Below are 22,270 nucleotides of genomic sequence, written 5' to 3'. Positions count from 1 at the left end.
TGGAACAGTGTGTTTGTTACCACTTGTGTGGGGGGAAAATATAGAATCATGTAAGTTTTGTAATGCACTGACCATTTCTACTAGAACCCTCAGAAACTAGTGATAGTAACCGCTTCTGGTTCAGGGAGCTGGGTTGTTGAGGGACGGAGGTAGGAGAGAGACTACCTTTGCACTCTATCCACTCTTGCACCTTTTAAGTTTTTGCACATATGCATGAATTATTTATTATAAATAAATAAAAATAATTTAACATTATCTAATTTGAATATCTGTCTCTGAAAAAATACATTGATTTTAAATCAATTACCCAAATGAGATGTTCACACTGAAAATTATTTGGGTTGGAAAATGGAACATGGAGGAAATATTTATAGATTTGGCATTATTTCATCTGAGGAAGGAAAGTCTGGAGTAATTGTTTTCAATTTTGTGGACAGTAGTGGTGGAGAAAATAATGACAACCAGCTGTGTTTCATTTCTGCTGAGCCTGCAGCAAGGAGGAACTAGAATAGAATGGATGGAATTATAGAAAATAACACAGGCCCTGGGTCTAAGCTCCTAAACTATGTCAGCAGACCATGTTCTTCTAGGGGAGTTGCTTAATGGTCTCTTTATGATCCTCTCTGGGTATCATCTTCAATAAACACACAACAATTGTTTCCCTGACACAAGAGAGCTGGATGGGGTTATTGCAGGGCAGTGAAAGATGCGGAGTCTTACAGGTTACTGTGGGGCAACAGGAACTGGCAGGCCCGCTCTCCTGACTGGGAAAGACTCACACTTCTGATCCAGTCACAATGGCCTCCAGATGGAAGGCACAGTCCAGGCAGAGCATCACAGCATAGAGATTGGGATGCCTCTCTGGATGTTCTTCCAGTGAACTAGAGAGGATCTCCTATGGGAATGTTTGAGAGATGGAGACAGGACCAGTACTAGATGGGTGGAGACACTAAGGGAACACTCTCAAAAGGAGGGAAAGGAGTGAAGAAGAGCTGGCAGAACCATCAGAGAATTAACATGAAGGTAAAGTAAATCAACTTCTTGATATTTGGGGTTATTTCAGTTTTTTCCTATCAAAATACTGAAAAGAACTTTCATTTACTTTTAAATTCTTTAAAGGGTTACTTATTTCCCTGTTTTTTTGGCTTGCTTTTCTCTAAGTTTCTAGGCACACAGACTGCCTGGGTGTTTTGTCCTCTGCTTAGAATTCCAAAAAAAGAGTTCTGATGGGTCAGGGGCTTCTGCAGCCTCTTTGGGGATGATGAGGACAAGGCAGCTCCCTTCTGTCAGTGGAATAGGCTAAGATTATATGATGTGATTTAAGAGATGAAATCACCTTAAGGGAAATAAATATTTGCAGGGAGCATAGTTATTCTTCAGCTTAATAAATTATACTCTAGCAACAAAAATGTCCAGAGGTACTTTTAAATATAATTGTTTTTACAATAAAGAATTTAATGGTAAGAAAAATTAAGGCCAAATCTCAACATGAAAGCAAAGGAGTGTACGTAAACAGAAAGACACAACATGAAATCCCACAGGATTAATAAAAGTTAGCCAAAATTTAGTTCTATTTCTTACAGCCAAAATAAGACAGCTAAAATGCAAACACCCCTTGGAGAGGTTATTTACTGACTTGGATTGTGTAAGTGACCAAGAACAGATTTTTTTTTTTTTTCCTGGGAATTGGGTTTTATTTGAAGGGAGAAAAAAACACTAGTTTCCCAAAGACAATCAAGTCTGTCTAATATTCTGTCCCTCTTGTCTCCTGCTTCTCAGGATCCAATCACAGAAACTACTCTGGCTCCTATACTCCAACCTCTGCCTGAACCCCATCTGGGATGTATGTTAGCGGAAGGACTGGCTCAGGACAACACAGAGCAGTTTTGGTTTGGGGTTTTATTGAACTTTGTACTGCTCAAAATCTTTTCTTCCTTTGCAATGTAGTCTTTCTTAATCTTCATTTTTGTTAAGGCACAGTTCTAAGAATGATTCTTTGGTCAATGGGTGTAGAATCACGAGCCAGCAGAATGAGACAATTGCATGGTATACCTTTCCTGCCCCAATAATGCTTTTCAAAATGTGAATAAAATGAATGTTATAAGGTACTTTGAAGGGAAAAATAAGGGGAATAAAGAATGTCAAAGTCAGGAAACATGGATTCCAGTCTTGGCCCCTCTTCTATTTACTAGCCATGAAACTTTGGGCAAAGCATTTCATTTGTTTGTGACTTATTTTTAAAATCGGCAATAACACACTAACTGTCTAAAGATAGGAACAAATCTCTATAGGACCATTTATTTTTTTAAAATATTTATTTATTTATTTATTTATTTATTTATTTATTTATTTTGAGTGCAAGAGAGAGAGGGAGAGAACTAGAGGGGGTGGGCAGGAGAGAGAATCTCAAGCAGACTCCCTGCTCAGCAGGTAGATCCACGCGGGCCTTGATCCCATGACCCATGAGATCATAACCTGAACTGAAAGTAAGAGTCAGACTGAGCCACCCAGGCACCCCACTACAGGATCATTTAGGTTCTAATTCTGTAAGAGATGCAGTGAAAGGATGGTGTACAGCCAAGGACGACTGAGCAAACAGAAAGGGGAATGACTGTATGTATAAAATGGGCCTGGGTTGTTTTTAAAGCAAGCCAGCCTGTTTTCCAAGACCATGTTAGGACCAAGTAGAGATTTCAAATTCCTATTTGTGGGAGTCTTACCCTCATTGTGAAAATATTGCAATATACCTTAATCCACATTAATATAATTTTAAAAATTTAAAGTATATTTATATTTTTACTTTTGATTTTTTTGTAATTTGTTTTACTAATGACTAATGTTTTGGCACTCATGGTACATTCTCAGGAATTCTTGTAAAATTAAAAAACATTTAACTTGAAATTGTATTTAAATGTAATGAAACTTTTTATAAGTACTAAATTCAGTGTTTAATGAAGTTAACATGTATTTGTGGGCATTTTAATTAAATAGTTTTCTATTTGGATTTTGTAGCTTTGTCAGTATATTTTGAAGCCTGTAATATATTCTGTAGGTCTCAAACCTTAACAAGTTTCAAGTCCCTAAGCACTATAGCTCTAGTGTCTTTTGAGCAAAGCAGTCCTCCAGCTGCCTGGTCTCATGGTAGCAATGGGTCAGAGTTGAGGCAAATGCTTTCTACCTCAGGGAAGTACCTCCCTGAACTGCTGATTTAGGGGATTCTACACACTGTCAGAGGCAGGAGTCTTCTTTTCACTAGCAGATTTTCATGCTGTGGTCTTGGAGCCTGACAAAGAAAGGGATGCAAAATCCAATCAGACATCATTTAATTTCTGTGAAATTTTTAGTCCAGGCAAAAAGAAAATAAATTAACTAACAAACAAAAGTAAGATCCAACTAAGCCATGAGGGAAGTTGCTGTAACCTTCAGACTGGATGCTGATTGACTCAAATAAATTTGAAGATTTAGGATATAATATAAATAGGAGAGTGGAATAAATAAATAGCATGATGGAATCCTAATTGAAAGAGATGGGCTTGGAATCCTATGATATAAAAGCCATAAAAGGGGGTCCAGCAGGTCATTTAATGGCTCAATGACTTTGTAGGTGTTCCAGTTATCTATTGTTGTATAAAAAAACTACCCTAAAACTTAGTGGCGAAAAAAAAATGTGTTATTTTTATATTTCACAAATTTATATATAGGTTAAGAATTCAGATGGATTCCTCAGGGATGGTTTGATTTAGAAGCACAATATCTGGGACCCCAACTGGGGTGATGTAAATCGTTGTGGGCTGGGAGGGGTCAGGCTGACCAGGCATCCCTCTCTCTAGCCACATATGGCATCTGCCTGTGGCTAGTTTGGGCTTTCCTGAGGCATGGTGGACTGGTTGTCAAATTTCTTACACAGCAGCTGGCTTCCTTCAGAGTGAAAATTCAAAGAGATTGGGGGGAGCAACAAGATTTCATTTCTGTCATATTCTAGTAGTTACAAGCAAGTCACAGATTCTGAGAGGAGGGACTACACGAGGTTGTGGATTGCAAGAGGCATGGTTTATAGAGAGAGCCATCTTTGAAGAATGTCTACCATACCAGCTTTCTTATACTGCCTAAAAGGCTATGATTGGAGATAGCAAGCCCAATTTGCCTGGAATAGTCAAACTTTTAACCCTGGGAAGGCTTAGAATTGTATATATAGAGATAATAAATAAAATATTCTGTAATAAATCAGGGTTAAATTTAAGAATCATTTATATATTTGTGCTATGTTTAAGGGAATTTGTTATATTCCTATGTGTCTGACAGATTAGCTTTGTAATTCCAATTAAAAATGTGTTATAAAGTAATTTATGTTCATCTTGAGTTTTTAGGTGAAAAGGGTAAGAGTCCAAGTTAGTAAACAATAGTGGAATGTTTAAGGGAATTTAAGATTCACAGTATTTTTAAAGTTAATTTATTAGATTTAGGAGAGTGGCTAGGTAAAAAAGGTTTTGCTTTTTAGGTTTGACATTCCAGTGAGTCAAAAGAAATCAAGTACTTTAGACTTATAAAAGCAGTTTAAAATGTTTGTACAAATATAATTAAGTTGTATATAGGTTGATTATTTAGGATGTAATGTTCACTATAAACATTTGATAAATGATAATCAAAAGATTTCTTAAAATGATTGTGAAAATTTGTTGTACTTATAAATGGAATAATGAAAATAAACTTAAAACTTATGTACAACTAGGCTTAAAAAGAACTAGAAAAACCCAAAGACCACCCCCAAATTACTAGAACTCATACAACAATTCAGTAACGTGGCAGGATACAAAATCAATGCACAGAAATCAGTTGCATTTCTATACATGAACAATGTGACTGAAGAAAAATAAATTAAGGAATTGATTCCAATTACAATAGGACCAAAAACCATAAGATACCTAGAAATAAACCTAACCAAAGAGGTAAAGGACTTGTACTAGAAACTACAGAACACTTATGAAAGAAATTGAGGAAGACACAAAGATATGGAAAAATTATTCCATTCTCATGGATTGGAAGAATAACCATTGTTAAATAGTCTATCCTGCCCAGAGGAATCTAAGCATTCAATACAATCCCTATAAAAATAGCAGGGACATTTTTCACAGAGCTGGAACAAACAATCCTCAAGTTTGTATGGAACCAGAAAAGATCCAGAATCACCAGGGGGATGTTGAAAAAGAAAAGCAAAGCTGGGGGCATCACGATGCCTGACTTCAAGCTGTATTACAAAGCTGTGATCATCAAGACAGCATGGTACTGGCACAAAAACAGACACATAGATCAATGGAACAGAATAGAGAGCTCAGAAATGGACCCTCAACTCTATGGTTAACTAATCTTTGACAAAGCAGGAAAGAATATCCAATGGAAAAAAGACAGTCTCTTCAGTAAATGGTACTGGGAAAATTGAACAGCCACATGCAGAAGGATGAAATGACCATTCTCTTACACCATACACAAAGATAAACTCAAAACGGATGAAAGACCTCAATGTGAGACAGGAATCCATTGAATCCTAGAGGAGAACTTACGCAGTAACCTCTTTGACATCGGCCACAGCAACTTCTTGCAAGACACATCCTAAAGGCAAGGGACACAAAAGCAAAATTGAACTACTGGGACTTCATCAAGATAAAAAGCTTCTGCACAGCAAAGGAAACAGTCCACAAAACTAAGAGACAGCCCACGGAATGGGAGAAGATATTTGCAAATGACTTTGCAGATAAAGGGCTGGCATCCAAGATCTATAGAGAACTTATCAAACTCAACACCCAAAAAACAAATAACCCAGTCAAAAAATGGGCAGAAGACATGAACACACATTTCTCCAAAGAAGACATACAAATGGCTAACAGACAGATGAAAAAATGTTCAACATCACTAGCCATCAGGGAAATACAAATCAAAACCACAATGAGATACCACCTTACACCAGTTAGAATGGCAAAAATTAATAAGACAGGGAACAACAAGTGTTGGTGAGGATGTGGAGAAAGGGGAAACCTCTTACACTGTTGGTAGGAATGCAAGCTGGTACAGCCACTCTGGAAAACAGTATGGATGTTGTTCAAGAAGTTAAAAATAGAGCTACTGTCTGAACCAGCAATTGCACTACTGGATATTTACCCCAAAGATACAGAGGTAGTGAAACAAAGGGGCACTTGCACCCCAATGTTCATGGCAGCCATATCCACAATATCTTTTAAAGACTGATACTCTTCAGAGGAATTTAAATCTAGATGAATTTCTAGTAAGGATGTTGCTGACTGGTCTATCATAGCTGCTAACTCAGGAAATGAAGAGGTAAACCCTGGTGTACTACTGTGACCAACTGTTCCCTCCCAGGGAATCCCGGAGGGCTGGACAAATCAAAAGCACAGCCCCTGGCCACACTCACAACACTGTTGCCAAACTTGGATAAGCTCAGTGCAAGAAAAGCCAATAACTCAAGAGATGAGCATTTGGAAAAGAATAAAGGAGAAATTTATTTTGGGTGCTGGCAGCCAGGGAAGGTGGCAGGTTCAACCTTAAAAACCCACCTCTCTGTCTACAAGATGGACAGAGTTTTATGAGGAAAGATTAAGGAAGTATATACAAGAGAGCAGGCAGAGAGTGGGTGATCATGGATGGGGGTTGGTATGTGTTCAGCCCATGATCAAGGACAGGGAAGAGGATGTGTGAGGTGTGATCTTCTCAGCATTCCATTATGATCAGGGCTTTTCTGGTCTGGCATTGGGATGTTCCAGTCATTGCAATACAGCTTCATTAATGTCTCAATAAATTGTGATAAGAAATAAACACGATTGTTTTCAGTTAGAATGTGATCGTAACTATTTCTGGTTTTAACTATTGTGGTCTATAGTTGAACATGAGGGCTTGCTAAAAAGAAAAGTAGGAAATTTAAGGTTTTGTCTGAAAGGGGAGAAATAAAAATGCATTTCTCATTACATTTCATAGTGGCATTAAATGTAACATAATAGATCTCTACCGAAAAGTTTTGCTGGTGAGGAGTTGGAAAGTAGAAAGGCATAGTGTTGTTAAGAAAGCCTAAAGATATTGGGGTGACCTAAGATATTGGTAATGAAATAGATTGCCCTGAGACTCTGACAACCTCATTAGAATCAGAGGTGACAGGTAGAGATAAATCCTCTTAGCAGATTGTAAATTCCCACCAGTGTAAATTTTAAAATCCAGATTTTGATCCTTTTTAAAAAAATCTAATGGTGAGCTCTGGGATGTGACTGAGAATCAGCTGATCTCAGCAGTCAGTGGTGAATTGTCTCATAGGAAGGGAAAAAGTTGACTCTCTGGGGGTTCTGGGACCTTGGAGGATTATTTTGAAAATGTTCTTTTCTCTTAAGTGCAGGACAGTTATTCTTCCAATGGCCTGCTTTTTTTTTTTTTCTTTCACAATGTCTGCAAATGTTTAGAGGAAAATAGGAAGGGCTTTGAGTTGCTTTTAAAGCTATACTTTCATCTCTCTAAAGATTTAAGTTGCAGAGCAACAATTGTTGATTTTAACTTTTTTCCCCTGTTTTCCTAAAACCTATTCTCAAATAATTGAGTAACTGGCAGAGCAAGATGGCAGAGAAGTAGGAGACCTGGATTTCGCCTGGTCTCAGGAATTCAGCTGGATAGGGATCAAACCATTCTGAACACCTACGAACTCAACAGGAGATCGAAGAAAAGAATAGCAACAACTCTGAACAGAAAAGCGACCACTTTCTGGAAGGTAGGATGTGCAGAGAAGTGAATCTGAGGCAATATTCAGGAGGATAGATGGCGGGGGGGGGGGGGGGCCTCCATCAGCTGCTTCTGGCAAGTGATAGAGCCCTGGAACACAAAATCAGAATATTTAGAAGTCGATTCGCTGAGGGACGTTGCTCCAGTGGCTAAGCGGGCACTGGAACCTTCTCAAGACAGTGTGGTCTCAGGACCTTTGGGATCACAGAAAGACCAGGGATGCCTGAGTGCGGCAGAGCTCCCAGGTATTGGAGCGGGGAAGCTGGCTGCAGAGACGAGCCAAGGCATGGGCTCTCAGCTTGGGTTTGTCATAAACTGTGATCCACGGCACAGTCGGGCCACTGCTCCTCCAGCAAGGACCCAACAAGTGGCAGATCCAGGGAGACTCCCCTTCCTCCCCTGGGAGGAGTGGCATGGGAGCGCACCACAGGGATCTGCTGGGTTTGGAGACTCCACACTGAGTTGGGTGCCAGAGATAGAAATGCTCTGTCACAGGCCAGGTGAGCATGGAGTGCGGCCGGAGACAGGGGAGATGGGAGTGACTAACAGCTTTTCTCTGGGGCCGCACTGAGGAGTGGGGCCCCGAGTTCTTGGCTCCTCCGGGGCGGAGATTGGGAGGCTGCCATTTTCACTCTCATCCTCCAAAGCTGTACAGAAAGCTTGCAGGGAACAAAAGCTCCTGAGAACAAACCCGAGCAGATGACTTAGCCCGGACCTGCAAGGGCGGGGCAATTCCACCTCTGGCAAAGACATTTGGGAACCATGGCAACAGGCCCCTCCCCCAGAAGATCAGCAAGAACCGCCAGCCAAGACCAAGTTTACCAATCAATGAGAACGGCAGAACTCCAGAGCTAGGGGAATACTGCACATAGAATCCATGGCTTTTTTACCATGATTCTTTAGTCTTTCAAAGTTAATTTTTTTAACTTTTTTTTAAAATTTTTCTTTTTCCCTTTCTCAACCAATATCTTATCAATCCCTTTTTTAAAAAACATTTTTATTTTTCATTTTTAGAGTCCTATTCTATCCCTTCATAGTAGTTACCCTTATTTTTGGCATATATATATAAGTTGTTCTCTCTTTAAAATTTTGAGATACAGTTTCTTCTAACAGATCAAAATATACCCTAAATCTCTAGTGTATGGGTTTGTTCTGCTCTCCTGCCTGATCACATTCTCTTCCCTTTTTTTTTTTCTAAATCCTCTTCTTTCTTTTTTCAACCAACTTCTTACCTTATCAATTCCTTTTATAAATTTTTTTTATAATTTTCATCTTTACAGTCATATTCCATCCCTTCATTGTATCAACCCTTATTTTTGTACATATATAAGTTTTTCTTTCTTTAAAATTTTGGGAGGCACTTTCTTCTAACAGACCAAAATACACCCGAAATTTAGTGTGTGGCACTGATCTATGCACCAGCCTGATCGTATTTGATCATATTGTTTTTTTTTTGTTTTGTTCTGTTTTTGTTTGTTTTTATCTTTTTCTTTTTCTTTCTTTCCCTTTCTTTCCCCCTGGTTTCAGGTCTTTTCTGATTTGTTTAGAGTATATTTTCTGGGGACGTTGTTACCCTGTTAGCATTTTGTTCTCTCATTCATCTATTCTCCTATGGACAAAATGACAAGACGGAAAAAATCACCTCAACAAAAAGAACAAGAGGTAGTACCGACTGCCAGGGACCTACTCAATACGGACATTAGTATGATGTCGGACCTAGAGTTCAGAATCATGATTTTAAAGATACTAGCTGGGCTTGAAAAAAGCATGGAAGTTATTAGAGAAACACTTTCTGGAGAAATAAAGGAACTAAAATCTAACCAAGTCAAAATCAAAAAGGCTATTAATGAGGTACAATAAAAAATGGGGGTGTTAACTGCTAGGATAAATGAAGCAGAAGAGTGAATCAGTGAGATAGAAGACCAAATGATGGAAAATAAAGAAGCTGAGAAAAAGAGAGATAAACAACTACTGGATCATGAGGGCAGAATTCGAGAGATAAGTGATACCATAAGACAAAACAATATTAGAATAATTGGGATCCCAGAAGAAGAAGAAAGAGAGCGAGGGACAGAAGACATACTGGAGCAAATTATAGCAGAGAACTTCCCTAATTTGGGGAAGGAAAAAGGCATCAAAGTCCAGGAGGCACAGAGAACCCTGCTCAAAATCATTAAAAATAGGTCAACACCCAGACCCCTACGAGTAAAACTTATGAGTCTCAGAGACAAAGAGAAAATCCTGAAAGCAGCTCGGGACAAGAGATCTGTAACCTACAATGGTAGGAACATCAGATTGGCAACAGACCTATCCACAGAGACCTGGCAGGCCAGAAAGGACTGGCATGATATATTTCAGAGCACTAAATGAGAAAAATATGCTGCCAAGAACATATATCCAGCTAGGCTGTCATTGAAAATAGAAGGAGAGATAAAAAGCTTCCAGGACAAACAAAAACGAAAGGAATTTGCAAACATGAAACCAGCCTTACAAGGAATATTGAAAGGGGTCCTCTAAGCAAAGAGAGAGCCTAAAAGTAACATAGACCAGATAGGAACACAGACAATATACAGTAACAGTCACCTTACAGGCAATACAATGGCACTAAATTAATATCTTTCAATAGTTACCCTGAATGTAAATGGGCTAAATGCCCCAATCAAAAGACACAGGCTATCAGATTGGATAAAAAAACAAGACCCGTCAATATGCTGTCTGCAAGAGACTCATTTTAGACGCAAAGACACCTCCAGATTGAAAGTGAGGGGGGTGGAAAACCATTTACCATGCTAATGGACACCAAAAGAAAGCTGGGGTGGCAATCCTTATATCAGACAAATTAAATTTTAAACCAAAGAGTATAATAAGAGATGAGGAAGGACAATATATCATACTTAAACGGTCTATCCAACAAGAAGATCTAACAATTGTAAATATCTATGCCCCTAACATGGGAGCAGCCAATTATATAAGCCAATTAATAACAAAAGCAAAGAAACACATCGACAACAATACAATAATAATGTGGACTTTAACACCCCCCTCACTGAAATGGACAGATCATCTAAGCAAAAGATCAACAAGGAAATAGACTTTAAATGACACACTGGACCAAATGGACTTCACAGACATATTCAGAACATTCCATCCCAAAGCAACAGAATACACATTCTTCTCGAGTGCCCATGGAACATTCTCCAGAATAGATCACACCCTATGTCACACATCAGGTCTCAACCAGTACCAAAAGATTGGGATCATTCCCTGCATATTTTCGGACCACAATGCTTTGAAACTAGAACCCCATCACAAGAGAAAAGTCAGAAAGAACTCAAATACATGGAGACTAAAGAGCATTCTACTAAAGAATGAATGGGTCAACCAGGAAATTAAAGAAGAATTAAAAAAATTCGTGGAGGGGCGCCTGGGTGGCTCAGTCGTTAAGCGTCTGCCTTCGGCTCAGGTCATGATCCCAGGGTCCTGGGATCGAGTCCCACATCGGGCTCCCTGCTCGGCGGGAAGCCTGCTTCTCCCTCTCCCACTCCCCCTGCTTGTGTTCCTGCTCTCGCTATCTCTCTCTCTGTCAAATAAATAGCTAAAATCTTAAAAAAAAAAAAAAATTCGTGGAAACAAATGAAAATGAAAACACAACTGTTCAAAATCTTTGGGATGCAGCAAAGGCAGTCCTAAGAAGAAAGTATATAGCAATACAAGCCTTTCTCAAGAAACAAGGAAGGTCTCAAATACACATCCTAACCCTACATCTAAAGGAGCTGGAGAAAGAACAGCAAATAAAGCCTAAACCCAGCAGGAGAAGAGAAATAATAAAGTTCAGAGCAGAAATCGATGAAACAGAAATCAAAAGAACAGTAGAACAGATCAAAGAAACTAGGAGCTGGTTCTTTGAAAGAATTAATAAGATTGATAACCCCCTGGCCAGACTTATCAAAAAGAAAAGAGAAATGACCCAAATAAATAAAATCATGAATGAAAGAGGAGAGATCACAACCAACACCAAAGAAATACAAACAGTTATAAGAACATTTTATGAGCAACTATATGCCAGCAAATTAGATAATCTGGAAGAAATGGATGCATTCCTAGAGATGTATCAACTACCAAAACTAAACCAGGAAGAAATAGAAAACCTGAACAGACCTATAACCACTAAGGAAATTGAAGCGGTAATCAAAAATCTCCCAAAAAACAAGAGTCCAGGGCCAGATGGCTTCCCAAGGGAATTCTACCAAACATTTTAAGAAGAATTAATATCTATTCTTCTGAAACTGTTCCAAAAAATAGATATGGAAGGAAAACTTCCAAACTCATTCTACAAGGCCAGCATTATCTCCATTCCAAAACCAGACAAAGACCCCTTCAAAAAGGAGAATAGAGACCAATATCCCTGATGAACATGGATGCAAAAATTCTCACCAAAATACTAGCCAATAGGATCCAACAGTACATTAAAAGGATTATTCACCATGACTAAGTGGGATTTATCCCTGGGCTGCAAGACTGGTTCAACATCCACAAATCAATCAATGTGATACAATACATTAATCAAAGAAAGAACAAGAACCATATGATCCTCTCAATAGATGCAGAAAAAGCATTTGACAAAGTACAGCATCCTTTCTTGATCAAAACTCTTCAGAGTTAGGGAGAGAGGGTACATACCTCAATATCATAAAAGCCATCTTTGAAAATCCCACAGTGAATATCATTCGCAATGGGGAAAAACTGAGAGCTTTCCCCCTAAGGTCAGGAACACGGCAGGGATGTCCACTATCACCACTGCTATTCAACATAGTACTAGAAGTCCTAGCCACAGCAATCAGACAACAAGAAGAAATAAAAGGCATCCGAATTGGCAAAGAAGAAGTCAAACTCTCCCTCTTTGCAGATGATATGATACTTTATGTGGAAAACCTAAAAGACTCCACCTCAAAACTGCTAGAACTCATACAGGAATTCAGTCAAGTGGCAGGATATAAAGTCCATGCACAGAAATCAGTGGCATTCTTATACACCAACAACAAGAGAGAAGAAAGAGAAATTAAGGAATCGATCCCATTTTAATTGCACCCAAAACCATAAGATACCTAGGAATAAATCTAACCAAAGAGGCAAAGGATCTGTACTCAGAAAACTGTAATATACTCATGAAAGAAATGAGGAAGACACAAAGAAATGGAAAAACGTTCCATGCTCATGGATTGGAAGAACAAATACTGAGAAGATGTCAATGCTACCTAGAGCAATCTACACATTCAATGCAATCTCCATCAAAATACCATCCACTTTTTTCAAAGAAATGGAACAAATAATCCTAAAATTTGTATGGAACCAGAAAAGACCCCGCATAGCCAGAGGAATGTTGAAAAAGAAAAGCAAAGCTGGCGGCATCACAATTCCGGACTTCCAGCTCTATTACAAAGCTGTCATCATCAAGCCAGTATGGTACTGGCACAAAAACAGACACATAGATCAATGGAACAGAATAGAGAGCCCAGGAATGGACCCTCAACTCTATGGTCAACTCATCTTCAACAAAGCAGGAAAGAATGTCCAATGGAAAAAAAACAGTCTCTTCAACCAATGGTGTTGGGAAAATTGGACAGCCACATGCAGAAGAATGAAACTGGACCATTTCCTTACACCACACACAAAAATAGACTCCAAATGGTGGAAAGACCTCAATGTGAGACAGGAGTCCATCAAAATCCTAAAGGAGAACACAGGCAGCAACCTCTTCGACCTCAGCCACAGCAACTTCTTCCTAGACACATCGCCAAAGGCAAGGGAAGCAAGGGCAAAAATGAACTATTGGGACTTCATCAAGATAAAAAGCTTTTGCACAGCAAAAGAAACAGTCAACAAAACCAAAAGGCAACTGACAGAATGGGAGAAGATATTTGCAAATGACATATCAGATAAAGGGCTAGTATCCAAAATCTATAAAGAACTTATCAAACTCAACACCCAAAGAACAAAGAATCAATCAAGAAATGGGCAGAAGACATGAACAGACACTTCTCCAAAGAAGACATCCAAATGGCCAACAGACACATGAAAAAGTGCTCAACATCGCTCGGCATCAGGGAAATCCAAATCAAAACCTCAATGAGATACCACCTCACAACAGTCAGAATGGCTAAAATTAACAAGTCAGGAAACGACAGATGTTGGCGGGGATGTGGAGAAAGGGGAACCCTCCTACACTGTTGGTGGGAATGCAAGCTGGTGCAACCACTCTGGAAACCAGTATGGAGGTTCCTCAAAAAGTTGAAAATAGAGCTACCAAATGATCCAGCAATTGCACTACTGGGTATTTACCCCAAAGATACAAATGTAGGGATCCGAAGGGGTACGTGCACCCCGATGTTTATAGCAGCAATGTCCACAATAGCCAAACTGTGGAAAGAGCCAAGATGTCCATCGACAGATGAATGGATAAAGAAGATGTGGTATATATACACAATGGAATATTATGCAGCCATCAAAAGGAATGAGATCTTGCCATTTGCAACGACGTGGATGGAACTGGAGGTTGTTATGCTGAGCGAAATAAGTCAATCAGAGAAAGACTGTATCATACGATCTCACTGATATGAGGATTTCTTAATCTCAGGAAGCAAACTGAGGGTTGCTATAGTGGTGGGGGGTGGGAGGGATGGGGTGGCTGGGTGATAGACATTGGGGAGGGTATGTGCTATGGTGAGTGCTGTGAATTGTGTAAGACTGTTGAATCACAGACCTGTACCTCTGAAACAAGTAATACATTATATGTTAAAAAAAAGAAGAAGATAGTAGGAAGGGAAAAATGAAGGGGGGGAAATCGGAGGGGAAGACAAATCATGAGAGACTATGGACTCTGAGAAACAAACTGAGGGTTGTAGAGGGGAGGCACGGTGGGGGGATGGGTTAGCCTGGTGATGGGTATTAAAGAAGGCACATATTGAATGGAGCACTGGGTGTTATACACAAACAATGAATCATGGAACACTACATTAAAAATCAATGATGTTGATTAACATAACATAATAAAATAAAATAAAATAAATAAAACTGGGCATATTAAATTTTTTAAGACTTTGTTTTAGCAAACATCACCTCAAATCAGGCAGCAACAGACCATAAGTGGTTAGGAGCACTCCACTCACAGCAGCTAGAGGAAAGGTTTTTATAGAGAAATTGTGAAAGCAAAACAAGGAAATTATTTGATTGGCTTAAGGAGTTGTATTATTTGGAAAAGACTAGTTGATTATTTGTAACTGGTTGTCCTTAGGTTTTGATTTCTTAACTTTGAGGCTTTTATAGGCTTAGGTTTTAGTTTATTTACCTAGGCTGCTAAGGTGTTAGGGCTGCCTCAGCCTAATGGCCTTGTTTAATTAATTTAACACCAGTAATTGCTATGTCATTTGATCAGAGAGGGCAATTAAAGCATGAATTCTTTGTGTCACTTTGGCGGGAGTTTTTAATCATGTTTATACATAACTGTATCCTTAACTAGGGTTCACGCCTTATTCATCTTGGTGTTAGTCCAGCACCTGACACAGTGCCTGCTGTGTGGTAGAACTAAACAGAAATGATTAGATGAATGAAATAAACATTTTTCTTATTTCAAAACTTATCTCAGTGTCAGTTTATAATGTTTTGTTTTATTTAGTTTAATTTGGGACTCTGAGTTTCTATTTTTGTTCTTACAAGATTTAAGTGTCATGAATTTTTGTTTGCTTTTTTAAAAATTTTAAATATTTATTTATTTGAGAGAGAGAGAACAGGGGAGGAGGAGCAGAGGGAGAGAGAGTCTTAAGCAGACTCCAAACTCAGCACAGAGCCAGATGTGGGGCTCGATATCACAACCCTGAGATCACAACTTGAACTGAAACAAAGAGTCAGACGCTTAACCAACTGTGCCACCCAGGCACCACTTGTTTGCTTTTTTTATGCAAGTTTTTTTTTTTTTTAATAGTTTTAAATCTATAGAAAAGTTACTAGGGCAGTATAAAAAAACTCTAGCTTTTCTACTTAAAATTTCTATTTACTACATTATCGCCATCCTCATCATCCTCTCCCCTCTCTATGTAGTATGTGTACACACACACATACACACACACACACACACAGAGAAATGATGCCCCATCACCCTAAATACTAGAGGGCATAACTCCTAAAAACAAGAACACTCTCTTACATCACCATCCATAATCCTCCCAATCAGAAAATCACCGATGTAACAACACAAGCATCCAATCTATAGACTCCATTCAAATTTTCCTCATTATTTCAACCACTTATTTTTTCCTTTCTGGTTTAGGATCTTATGAAGAAACTAGTACATATTTAGTTGTTATGTGTCTTAGTCCATGACCATAGTCTATGTAGCTTATAAACAACAGACATTTATTTCTTAGAGTTCTGGAAACTGGAAGTCTGAGATCAGGATGCCAGCATGGTTGGGTTGAAGGCCCTCTTCGTGTGGCAGTTTTCTTGTTGTATCTTCATGTAGCGGAGAAATAATACTTTTTCTCTATCCTTCTGTGTTCATGGCTGAGACCTGCCTATAATACAAGACAGATTAACAAGAGAAATAAAACAATTTTAATTACAAATGTACATATGGGAGCCCCACAAAAACATTAACTTCAAAAGGCAGCCAGACTATTAAGGCTTATATATCAGCCTGAGCTGGGAAAGAAATTGGAAATGATAGGGGTGGGGCTTCAAAGAGGGGAAGGCAATTCACAGGAAGGTGAGAGGAGAAAATGTTCCACAAACAAATATTCCGGGCGCCTGGGTGGCTCAGTTGGTTAAGCGACTGCCTTCGGCTCAGGTCATGATCCTGGAGTACCGGGATCGAGTCCCGCACCGGGCTCCCTGTTCAGCAGGGAGTCTGCTTCTCCCTCTGACCCTCCCCCCTCTCATTCTCTCTCTCAAATAAATAAATAAAATCTTTAAAAAAAAAAAATATTCCCTGCCCTGCAGGTAAGTCTCTCAGGTGAAAAAGTTTTCTTTGGTACTAGTTCTCTACCTGGTATAGGCTCACTTTGTAATGGAAATTTCCTTTATAAGTGAAGATTTTCCTTACAAAAGGGTAACTTCTACTCTGCTTTCTGAGCTTCTTTTGTGTATGCAGTTTCTAAAATAATCAGCTCAAGATAATTCTTATGACAAAAAAAACATATGTTGGAATGGCATATTCTGCTACCCTTCACCCACATGGTGGAAGGGCAAACAAATTCTCTCTGGCCTCTTTTATAAGGGCATTAATGTCATGACCTAATGATTTCCTGAAGGCCTCACTTCCGAGTAACATCATATTGGGGGCTAAACTTTCAACATAAATTTGAGGTGGGCACATTCAGACCATAGTATCACATCGCATCAGTTTCCTTCAATCTGGAACAGTTCCTCTCTCCTGCTGTCTTGGTCCTTCTCAGGCATTTCCTTCTGTAAAATGTTCCTTCACCTGGGCCCATTCAACATTACCCTGGCCAGACTCAGGCCATGTATACTTGCCAGGGAATCCCACAAAACTTCTGCTGCTCCTTTTTTAGCTCATCAATCACGTGGGACACAATGTTGGTCCAGACCATTGCTGGTCATGTTACCCTTGATCATCTGGTCAAGTTGGTCTCTTCCAGGTTTCTTTACAATAAAAATTGCCATTTTCTTTGTATTTGATTAGCATTTTGTAAGGAGATAGTCCAATATTACACCAATATCTTATTTCTCACCGAACCTCCTCCATTGAAGAGGAACAGAATGTGACACCCCAAAATATGTCTCTTTGGCATAAGGGTTATCCTGAGATGGTTACTTTTAAGAAACACCAGGCATAGGTGAAGCTCCAAAAACTGAGGGGAAGTTACTCTTTTGCAAGGGACATTTACATTTATAAAGGAAATCTCTTTAAAAAAAAAAAAAGTTTTTATTTAAATTTCAATTAGTTAACATACAGGGTAATATTAGTTTCATGTGTACAATTAGTAATTCAACACTTACATACAACACCCGGTGCTCATCACAACAAATGCATCACCTATTTCTCCCATCCCCCACCTCGTCTCTGGTAACCATCAGTTTGTTCCCTAGAGTTGAGTCTGTTTCTTGGTTTGCCTCTCTTTTCCCCCCTGACTGAAATCTCCATTTGTTTTTTTTTTTTTTTAAAGATTTTATTTATTTATTTGAGAGAGAGAGTGAGAGAGAGAGAGCACAAGAGGGGGGAGCGGGAGAGGGAGAAGCAGACTCCTTGCTGAGCAGGGAGCCCGATGTGGGACTCAATCCCAGGACTCCAGGATCATGACCTGAGCCGAAGGCAGTCGCTTAACCAACTGAGCCACCCAGGCGCCCTGAAATCTCCATTTGTAAGGGTGTATCCCTTTCTCTACCAGGAAGAGAAGAAAGGCTCTAAATCACAAGGCACTCTTATTAATGAAGAAGTCACTTACTTAAATCTACATAATAGCTTTACCCTGGTTTACTGTGTTTTTCCCTGATAACCTCCCATAATGGCACTCCTCCCTCTCCTGACACCAATATCTTTTGTCTTTAGCTGAAGATGGTATTTAAGTTATTGTCTCAAGCCATTTGTGCATGTTACTCAGTTTTCTTGGGTATCTCCCATGTATACAGAAGTTTACATGTTATTAAACATCTGTTTTTCTATTGTTAATCTGTCTTTTATAATAGAGGAGTCTCAGCTAAAAACCTAGAAAGGTAGAGAGGAAATTAATTTTCCTCTTCTGCTCATCAACTTCAGCATCCATTGGTGATTCCTGCCTATATCAACTAGCACTGTCATGGTTGACAAAGAATTATTCTCTATTTCCATTGATGGGGTTCAGAGTAGTCCACCCTAAAATATGCCACTTTAGCATATTGATCACTTTGAATCAAAGTTACTTAAGAAGCAGCTGGTATAAGAACATTTGACCCTCCCCTGTCCCCCTGAAGGCAGGAAGTATATCTTCCATATGAAAGGTACCCTCCCTTTCTGGTACCCTACCAGAAGGTAGAGAGATATTCTTATCACATGAGGGAGAACTTAGGGCTTCAAAGGCTATATAGACTGACCTATTTCTTCACCAATTTACTACACAAGCCCAAATTTTTTTGTCTTGTCAATTCCTTGTGAATTTATTGTCCTTTTGTCGAAAACATGCCTGCTTTGGTCACTTCTTTGAGTCTCATATTTCCATAAGCTCCCAGATTTTTTAGATTAAAATTTGTTTTTTCTTTTGTTAATTTGTCTTGTGTCAATTAAATTATTAGACTAGAACTGAGAAGGGAAGAAAGGAAAACTTCCTTCCCTACAGTTTTGATGCCCAATATGAGATCCTCCACTGGCTGCACACTACCCACCTCAGGGCTACTGCAGCTGAGAGATCCCGGGACCTTTGACAATAGCTGGCATAAGGTAGAAATTCTTACCACAAAAGCCTCTTGGATCTCTGCCTGCAAAATCTGGTGGAAGCAAGAGTGGTGAAAGTCCTTTTCTTTGTCTAAATTTGAAATAGCAGGAAAAAATACTTGTGTGAATTCGTTTCTTGCATATAGTGACTTTGATAAAGATTTGTTGTAAGTAGTCTTCATTTTAACTGATCCCATTCCTCCCAGAGATAGTCCTTGTTCCCTTTTGTTTCTGTCTTTTTTTTTTTTTTTTAGATTTTACTTATTTATTTGAGAGAGAGAGCGTGAGGGAGAGGTAGAGCATGAGCAGGGAGGAGGGGCAGAGAAAAAGCAGACTCCTCACTGAGTAGGGAGCTGGACATGGGGCTTAATCCCAGGACCCCAGGATAATGACCTGAGCCAAAGGCAGATGCTTAACCAACTGAGCCACCCAGGTACCCCTCTTTCATCTCTGTCTTTTGTGTAGTTTTTCATGAAGAGTTGATAAGAGAGAGAGAAAAAAAAAAAAAAACCCTCTCTAAAGGCCTGATATATAAGAGAAGCCATTTTAGATGTCTTTCTAAATTAGCATGACTGTACATAAACTTTGTTTAAAGCAAAAGCCTGATTATGGCCCACCAAGCATACATTGTACATCAGTTTTGTAAATGAGTAGCCTAAAGAAAAAACATCCTGTCATTCAGATATCAATCAATGCTTCTATCCCCTGCATTCCTTGACATTAAACTTGTGATTCCTGCCTTTATGCTAACCTATAATCTTTTGAGCTTTTACAAGATGTAAAAAAAAATAAAAAAATATATGTGTATAACCCTGTAAAAACTTTTTATTCTCTAGAGCACTTTCTTCCCCATGAAGAGTATGTTTCCTGGGCAGCTGTCCTAACTTGGGCTCAGAAAAAAACCTCTCTTTTTTAACTTTTAGAGATTCTAGAAGGTTTATTCATTTTTTGACAACAGACTAGAACTCAAGCATAGTTCCTATAAGCCTGCTGGTGAGCCAGCCTCACACATCAGTGAGTTCATAGTTCTCACTGGACCAGTGTCTGCTTAGTGAAGCTTTGCTGTGGGTCCCCTATTTAAAAAATCAGGTACAGTTTTCTTTCATCTTATTCTGTGTCCTGAGTGCTTGGTTTTGTGACCAGGATCTCTGGTGCCTATCATCCAGATGGTGCACATAATGGTACGAATCTAGTGGCCAGTTGAATATACTGGGGTTCTGAGATACAAAATCACAAATAGCATTTTCTTTGTCCAGCCATGCCAGCTCTCAGAGGATTTTGTCATAAGAGGTTCCAGTCCATTTAGGGGCCTGTGAGAGAGAAGAGACACTGTTTTTACTACACTATACTTACTGCCTATGACAATAAAGGTCTTTGCTTTCTTAGGATAACTCTGAGAGTAAACTTTTCAGTCATGGATGCCATATCTTCTGCACCCCCTACAGGACTGCCTTTCACATTCATGGTCAAGATTTATTCTAAACCTCGGAAGTCACCTCCAAGTCTTTCCATAAAAAGACACAAAGGAATATCAGGGCTAGCCTTAGAGACTCCTTTAAGAAGATGAAAAAAAAAAAAAAAAAGAAAGAAAAAAAAAATTGAACTTAGAACAAAAATTAAAATCCACATCCAATGTAAATTCCCTCTTTCCACCCTCTCATACATCTCATTATTCCCAACTCCCTGTCTCTGACCCTACAGAAGATTTTTTGGATGTCTGGGCCCTTGGTCTAAATTCCCCTTTTCAAAATCCAACCCTATCACCTGAACAAATTTCCTTAGCTCCGCAAACTTCTCCAATGTTCTCAGAAAATACCTAAACACACACCTACTTGTTTTATCATCTTTTTCCTTAGAAGATTTACAGAAAACACCATGGCCTGACCTCCACGTCCAGGGTATACAGTTTATTTCTATAAATGTAAGTGTCAGGAATGAATGTAGCAGAAACACCTGGGACAGGTGGTGATGATGATTGTTTTATTGCAGCTCCTCCTTCCTTCAAGTGATCAGTAATCAGGTACTACCAGTTTGGGGCTTTCCTATGCAATGTCCGTTGTGGGTATATCTTGGACTGCCACAGCAAAGAATTCATTTCCCTTGTACAACAACAGATCTTTTAAATTATAAAGCCCTTTTACTTCTACTTTCAGAAGATCATACCAAATTTAGAGGGCAATTAGAAAGATTGGTGGCCATTCACAATTCCACTCACAGAGACTGCTAAGGGGTGTTTTTCCCCTCCTATGATTATACTGTAGTTAAACAAGACAGATGGACCCCTGGAGAAAACCTCCCCTCACAAGGAAAAAACAGATGGCCAGAAATCTCCCAGACCCTCCTAAAAGTGACCAGGAAATAGCTCAGCTAGAGGATGATATTCAAGGCTTGATAGGTACAATTTTAGAGGCTTTCCACACTAAAATGAATTGGTCTAAAGTTGTATTGCACACTCAGAAAGGAGAGCATCTGAAGGTCTTTGTTGAATGCTTTATGCAAAATTTTCAAAGGCATTACTACACTAAACCCAGAAGCTCCAGGGCACAGTAATCTTTTTTTTTTTTTTTTTTTTAGAAAGGAACCTTTTAATTTCCACTTGAGTAGGAAATTTCTCCCTGACATAAAGAGGCAAATATAAAATAATGTAGTTGGATGGGCCAGCCAGCCTATAAGTGTCATAATAGAAGTACTTAATTATTTTTTTTATTTTAATTTTTATTGTTATGTTAATCACCATACATTACATCATTAGTTTTTGATGTAGTGTTCCATGATTCATTGTTTGTGTATAACACCCAGTGCTCCATGCAGAACATGCCCTCTTTAATACCCATCACCAGGCTAACCCATCCTCCCAGCCCCCTCCCCTCTAGAACCCTCAGTTTGTTTTCAGAGTCCATCATCTCTCATGGTTCGTCTCCCCCTCCGATTTCCCCCCTTCATTCTTCCCCTCCTGCTATCTTCTTCTTCTTTTTTTTAAACTTATATTGTATTATTTGTTTCAAAGGTACAGGTCTGTGATTCAACAGTCTTGCACAATTCACAGCACTCACCATAGCACATACGCTCCCCAATGTCTAT

The 22,270-nt window shown here is 39.1% G+C and overlaps 1 long non-coding RNA gene across 1 annotated transcript; it reads left to right on the top strand.

Moving 5' to 3' along the window:
- Window positions 1-801: 801 nt before the first annotated feature.
- Window positions 802-2,161, top strand: LOC118548923 (uncharacterized). Its single transcript, XR_004923805.2, has 2 exons — window positions 802-1,023; window positions 1,780-2,161. It is a non-coding gene; the product is annotated as an uncharacterized LOC118548923 (long non-coding RNA).
- The last annotated feature ends 20,109 nt before the right edge of the window (window positions 2,162-22,270 follow it).

The sequence above is a fragment of the Halichoerus grypus genome, chromosome 3 (assembly GCF_964656455.1).
Source record: "Halichoerus grypus chromosome 3, mHalGry1.hap1.1, whole genome shotgun sequence".
In the NCBI taxonomy this organism is placed as follows: domain Eukaryota; kingdom Metazoa; phylum Chordata; class Mammalia; order Carnivora; family Phocidae; genus Halichoerus; species Halichoerus grypus.
Note: the sequence above shows the minus strand (reverse complement) of the source record. Positions and strands in the feature narration are given on the sequence as shown.